Source organism: Telopea speciosissima, chromosome 5, assembly GCF_018873765.1.
Source record: "Telopea speciosissima isolate NSW1024214 ecotype Mountain lineage chromosome 5, Tspe_v1, whole genome shotgun sequence".
Taxonomy (NCBI): Eukaryota; Viridiplantae; Streptophyta; class Magnoliopsida; order Proteales; family Proteaceae; genus Telopea; species Telopea speciosissima.
Window position 1 is genome coordinate 43,586,404 of NC_057920.1, and position 7,217 is coordinate 43,593,620.

The following is a 7,217-nucleotide window of genomic DNA, read 5'->3' on the forward strand; positions in this document are numbered from 1 at the left end:
TGGTCAGGTTCCATGACGTTATAATTTGTTCTATTTCTCTCCTCAGTTGGATGCAATCTTCTATGTCAGGATCAGTGTCTTTGTGGAAGAGACATAATTTGTTTGGATTTCACGTCTCAGGTCCAGCAAGTGTCAAACCCTGCCCCTGACTGACTGGAGTTTTGATTGAAGGGCAGGAACCCCTGTCCCGGCAACCAAGATCACTGTGTAGCATCACTCCACTCAATGAAATCAATGAGAATACTTTGAACAGGTTTCCCTATATACCTGTCAGAAGATGGATAGCAGATCCTTGCAACTATGCAGCTCACAGCCTGATGTATGACTTGGATCCCAGGTAATCTCTCTCCTCCCAATAATGGTGGGACCCACCTATGGAAACTGTGCCAAAAACCCCTAATGGGCATGTGGGGACAATACCTTGACTTAGGGTCAAACCCCTATGCAAGCCCTTTCGAGTTTTAGTTGCTGGAATTCTCAAGGCCATGGTACTGGGCGATGCAGCAAGGCCCAGTGACATCGCCCAGTGGCTGTTATTTAGTATTTTTATTTATTATAATTATGGGGACCACCCAATATGAACATCGGCACCCTCCACTGATAGAGGGGAGTCTGAGGGACCACCCAATATGAACATTGGCACCCTCCACTGATAGAGGGGAGTCTGAGGGACCACCTCATGACCTCAGTTCACTGTGGACCCCACCAGTGAGCCCAGAATCAGTCAGAATCAAGTTAAAAACTGATTTTTAAAAGGAGCCTTAGTGGCCAAACAGACCTTAGTTAGTCTTGGGCCTATAAATAGGCATGACCTGAGCTCATTTAGAGCTTTACAAGCTGTTGGAAAACCGTGGAGAAGAAAGGAGAGAAAAGAGAGAGAAGAGAGGAGAAGAAGAAGAAGAAGAAGAGGGAAGAGGGAAGGAGAAGGGAGGAGGACCAGCTGCAGCCCCGCACCCAGCCTGCAACCGAGCTGCTCCCACCCATTTCAGGTATACAGCCATACCCCTATATGCTGCTGCTCCCTATTCCTCTCTTGTTTTCACTATGTTTTGCTCCCTGGGCAGCCCAGACTAGGTAGGGTTTGCCTAGTATTGGTCTAGATCTACCATGCAGACCTTGTGCATGGAAGATCTGAGATCTTTATACAGTTTTAGCATTTAGTTATGCTGCTCCTTGGAGCCGAAGCTGGCTGTGCTCACCTGCACTGCCAGATGGCCCCAATACCCTATGATTTGGAATCTTGGGTGCTGGCCAAGGCTGCACAGCCTTAACCCTGGATGGATGCAGCCTTGAACCCTCTTGATTCATGTATTTTCAGCCATATGCAAGGCTGGAACTGAAATCCAAGCCTAGCCAAAACCCTGAACAGTATTCATCTGGACTACTTGGGCAGCCACAGTCAACCTGACAGTGAGCCTGATGGAAAAACCCTCTGGACCATGAAGTAGACCATCACTGGGGCTACTATACCCCCTAAACATGCAAAGGATCCATTTAGAGCTCAGCCTTGCAGGACCCACCTTGGAAACTCAGCCTACATCGATTCTACAGGTACTAGGCGATGCAGCAATGCCCAGAGACAATGCCCAGTGAGTGGAAAATCACTGTTTTGATGGACAGAGCTAGGGGATCTGACCTTATGGCCCCCTGGACACTGTGGGGTGTGGGAAAAGACCAAAAATCCCTTCCCCACATCTGTCCTTGTTTAGAAATATTTTGGAACCCTAGTGGGCCCCGCAGGTAAAGGTAATCTTGCTGTGCTTAGTCTTGCAACACAGACAAGCTGTGGACAGTACTGTAAGCATATCCTAGCCTAGGGTTAGGTACAACCCTGGAAATGACCATTTTGCCCTTTGAGCCACTAACATTGGTTGATGCACCGGGACATGACCTAAGGCCCAGTGTATGGCCCAGTGATTCCAAGAGTGAACCAATTGAACCCCGGGTCAACCCAGTAAGATTAAGGTAACCCTAGGACTTCTAATGACCAGACTAATAACTTAACATGGCAACTTTTGATTTACATCTAGGACTTGATCCTGTGCTCAAGGACAACAACCAAACAACCGCTGGAACTGAATTTGTGACTGAGTACCTAGAACCAAGTACTAGTGAGTGAATAATACTATCATATGTGTAAATGTGATCATGATCTGATGCTGGCTAATAAGAATTGAATATAATTGTTGTGTTATTTATTTCTGTTCAATTACTCAAATCACTGCATAATGACTGTCTGTTGATCAACACAGTGAATTCTTTTATGATGATTGTGAATGTTAGACTAGATGCCGTAGTCGGCTTGGAAATGGGGCCTGTGGTAGCCCGTATTATGGGGTACGATTGACACCGCTTGACTCATACAATGCCATATGGACATGGGGCTAGAGTTTCATCACCCATGCCACGCACCCTTGCCAACAGGGGTTAAGGTGTTGGATGCCTGTGGGGGCGACCATCAGAAATGAGAAAAGAGAAAAAAAAAAAAGAAAAAGAAATGAATAGAACACCGGAATGGTGCATATGGGCTATAAGCCAGAAAAGAAAAGAAAGAAAGAAATGGATTGTCCCATGGGTTAATCACAGAGGGCTGGTCGGGCTGACCTTGGTGAACGAATGCGGGAGCTGACTAGTCCTCTCCGCAACTCAATGGGTGTATCACGGAAAGGGGTTAGAAGCCCGCAGGGATACATGTATTGGGGATTGTAGTGGCACAGACCCGACTTAGTTGTAATGATAGCTGGCTAATAATAAAATCTGGACTTGCATATCATGTAGGATCATATGAATTGTGAATTGTGGTTGCATGTGCATGCATGATGGATGTTATTTGCTCACGAGCTCAGTGGGGCTCACACTCTGTTGTGTAATGTTTTTCTTAGATGATTTTACTGGTGGATGCCATTGTGGCATGGCGGGCTATCTCGAGGAGGAGAGTTTTGGTTGTTATGGTGATGTTAGTATGGACCCCGATGGAGGTCATACCGATCTTGCACACATATTCGATGGTTGTTGATGAAGACCATTGAAGTGTGTTCATGTTAGCTTTTGACCCGAGGACTCCTTTTGGGTTATCTGGAGTTATCCCCGTTCTGACTTGTTGTTTGTAGTTTTTACTTTTTCTTTTCCTTTTGGGGCTGAGTATGTTCACCCTGTATATATTTTTGTATGTAGTACTGTACTTATCAGCTTTGTTTCTTTATTTTCTTTGTGTGTGGGTTGATGGGAAATGTAAACCTTTTATATGTAAATATTATCACTGTTTCCCCGTATCGCTACGTTTCCTTTTGTTTATTAAATTATAGTTTTCTGCGACACTCTGATCTTTCCCTTGGAAGAGATGGTTGTGGTTCCATGATTGTAAGCACTGCTTCTAGATCCGTGGGATTTGGTGGATTGCTGATATGCAATTCGGGTCACCTACCCAATCCTCCTAGAGTGTGGTTTGGGGTGTGACAGAGCTTGGTATTAGAGCGTGAGGCTCTTCTTACGATTATGGATTACAGACTAGGACTAATAAGCATTAAAGAATAAAATATGCAAGAATTAAAAACCACAGGGGAGGTTGATGCAAATAAGCAAAGATGTAAGATTTTCATTAACTCAGCAATAATTGCAAAAGTTTGATTTCATAACTACAATTCAACAAGTACATAAACTGAAAACAAAGAAAGAAAAATACATAAGCATGGAAAAAAACATGATGATGATCTAGACCACGTAGTAGACTATCAGGAACTGATAAGGAACTACTCTGTAGGAGGAATATCACTAGGCGGAGCCTGTGTCTGGTGTGAATCAACTCTATAGAACTTGTCCCAGAAGTCAAGGCATTGCTCTATAGAATCTACTCTACGCTCCAGGGAAATGAAACCCTGATCCACTCTGGTCTTCAAGGTAGTGAGCTGGGTACCGAGGCTCTGGAAATGTGCCATCATCTGAGACCACTCTGAAGGACCTGGAACCTGTGAGCTAGTGGCATCGGCTAACTCATAAGTGGGTAGGTCAGTGAACGGGGTGCCTAAGCCCTCCAAGTTGCCCTTATCCATGCCTAGCTCCTCTATATACATGCCCTGAGTGTCTACTCCTCTCCGGTCTGACCCTCACCCTGTGGATTACCACCCTGCTCTCCGCCCTGCTGCACATCCTCAGCCATCACCTGCTCCTCGCCTACTACTGGATCTTCCCCAGGCACCTTCATCTTCAAGATAGAAGTCTTATCTATAGGCCTGGATTTGGTCCTATCAATAAACTCGCCTTCCAATGGAACCCCAAAATGCTGAAAAATCAAGGTGAGAAACTTCCCATAAGGAAGGTTCCCATCAGCTGGGTTCCTCGCATGATAAAGCATGACCTGAAGAAGCAAGTATGGAAGATTGATGATTGGACCTCCCTGACCAGCTCCTAGTAAGTAGTAGGTAATGTATGCCCTCATCATAGAGATACTACCCTTGTTGCCGCCCTTAGGGTAGATGTTATAGGTGACACACCTGCTAATTACCTGGGTACTAGGTTTGTAGGCAGTCTTAGACTTAGGAGTGTTTCCTGAACCTGTCAAAGCCCCGAATACAATCCTCCTGGTCTCTAGGGTGAACATCTCTGAGAAGTCCATGCGAGGCTGATAGTAAACCCGCTCTCCTATGTCTGGTAAATCCAAGATCTCTGCTAGGAGGGAAGTAGTCAATCTGATGTCCACTCCTTTCACCCTACTCTCCACTCCGAACCCTGGTGCACTAGAGGGCCCTAGGTTATAGTAGAAATACCGAACCAGGTTGGGATAACATGACTCGGTGGGGGATAACATGGATGCCCAACCTAGGGCATTAAATCGAGCATAGAGGTTATACTGCTCGAAGTCCTCAACTCTCACCACCCGGCCATTCACTATTTTCACCGAAGCAAAGTTCTTCCATTCCTTAGCATACTCAAACCTGGAGAAAAGATGATGGTCAAAATCGGGTTCCTCTGAAGACAAATCATCTCTAGGGGATGAAGGTGGAACCGAAGAAAAGGAAGATTCCTCGGATTCGACCCGTAGCCTCTTTTGGGCTACCGATTTTCGAGTGGTACGGTGGCTTGTGGACATTTTCTACAAGAAGTAAAAAAAAAATAGTAAAAGTGGTTAGATTAGGGCAAGGAAAAGAGAAAACCTAATCTAGGAGCTGATTTAATAAAGTAAATGATCAAAAAGGTAAATGTGGAGAAGAAACTTACCTAGACACATGTAAGCTTGCGCAAATTGCGGGGGTTTGCGAAGAATGGGTGTGGAATAGCTCCTACTGCCCTCCAAGACTATTCCCTAGGTGTTTAGAAGAGGTTAGAGGAGAATGGAGTCGAAGTGGGCTATTCTCGGATTTAAAAACCCTGCGCCCGATTCTCTGGGCGATGGCACTGGGCGATGTGGCAATGCCTAGAGACATCGGCCAGTGTGTGCAACTTTGCTGTTTTGAGCTATTTACAAGTAGGGACTTGAGAATTGACCATATTAACCTCAATAAACATAAAATATGAACATTCACTGATGGTTTTAATATATATATATAAATAAATAATATAATATAATATAAGAAATAATATTTAATACCATAAACTTCTTAAAAAGGGGGTAAAATTTTCCATTTGAGGAGTGAATAAAGTATATAGAGCTTTTGTTGATATGCTTATAATGAGTATTTAATATATGAAAATGAATGAGTACACTAACCTAAGGTGTGTACTACCTAAACTATTACATCTTTTGAATATTATGATGTACAAACTGTTTGGCGTGCTGCTATGCAAACAGAACTTAGATATGTAAGTATGTTGTAATAAGCGATTAGTAAGTATGGGAAGCGTAGATCTCATCCTAACCAAGGCTTTGGATAATTGAGAATAGGACCTAATAGGGCTCCTAGTCAACCGAAACACTTAGACGCTAAGGTACCTCAAGCCAACCCAAAAAAATTGTTTCTTAGATCTTAGTTGTTTAAGTTTCAATAGTTATGTACTCAATTCTTTTAATTAAGTATGCCCTCATGCCTAGAACCATTTTATGTGACAGGTATTACCTTATTTGAGGCTGGAGACCCAACATCATGATCTATCTTAGACACCTGAGAGAGAGACTGAGACGGATACGACTAGTATTACCCCGAGCTGAGAATCGACTGGACTTTTACTTGGCTATTGCTGCTATTAGTGGACCTGAAGAGCCAGACTATTTTATGACTTTAACTAAAGAAGTAAGAGCTGACATAGAATTCCTACTGGCTATGGAGTTTGTGACCGGGAAGAAGCTGGAGATGCTTGCCTGCTAAGTCAGGTAATTAATTAAAAGCTGTTATTTAAAAATCTGAAATTTCTCAGTAGTGCCATGCATAGCATATTGACACATAAAATGCATAAGAAAGAGAAACACAAAAGTAATCAATAAAACACATCACTTAACAAACCAAGAAAATGAATCTAATAATCCACCTTACTGGTATGACTCATGATACTCATTGGAATTGTGGATTGGATTTGTACCTGCTTAGTTAAGAAACAACTATTTATCCACATAGATGAAATTGGGAATATTGAACACGCTCCTCTTTTCAAAAAAGCAACCATGGTCAATACTAGAAGTTCTCGTGGAGGTCGTAAAGGTAAACAACCTAGAGTTGCACCGAAGGTTGAGCTACCTAATGGAACTGAGGCTCAAAACTCTGAGGCATCAACTGCTTCATCAGGAGCACCAGCAGCAGCACCTTAGCCAAGTGTGGTAGCTGGCGACGTGACTGCATTCATGACCACAATGATGCGGACCATGCAACAACAACAAGAGTTGCTTGGTCAGATGTCTACGCAGTTTGCTACCATGATGCATGAACATGCTGCACCACCACCACCACCTAATCGACCCGTACTATTTCCACCACCAGTACCTCAGCACTTAGTGGAAAATTCCACTGCCAAGGTTATGGAGAGATTCAAGAAACTTCAATCGCCTGCATTTTAAAAAATAACCTCTGAGGCAATGCAACCGGAACGATGGATTAGTGCCCTGGAAAAAGCATTTGAAGTACTTGAGTGCCCAGATGCACAAAAGATTATTTGTGTGGGTTATCAATTGCAGAATGAAGCCGAAGCTTGGTGGAAGGCAACTAGGCCTAATTTGGAAGCTGCTCACCCAAATCCCACGTGGGAACAATTTCAGGAAGTTTTCTTCAAGAATTACTTTCCCGAGAGTTTCA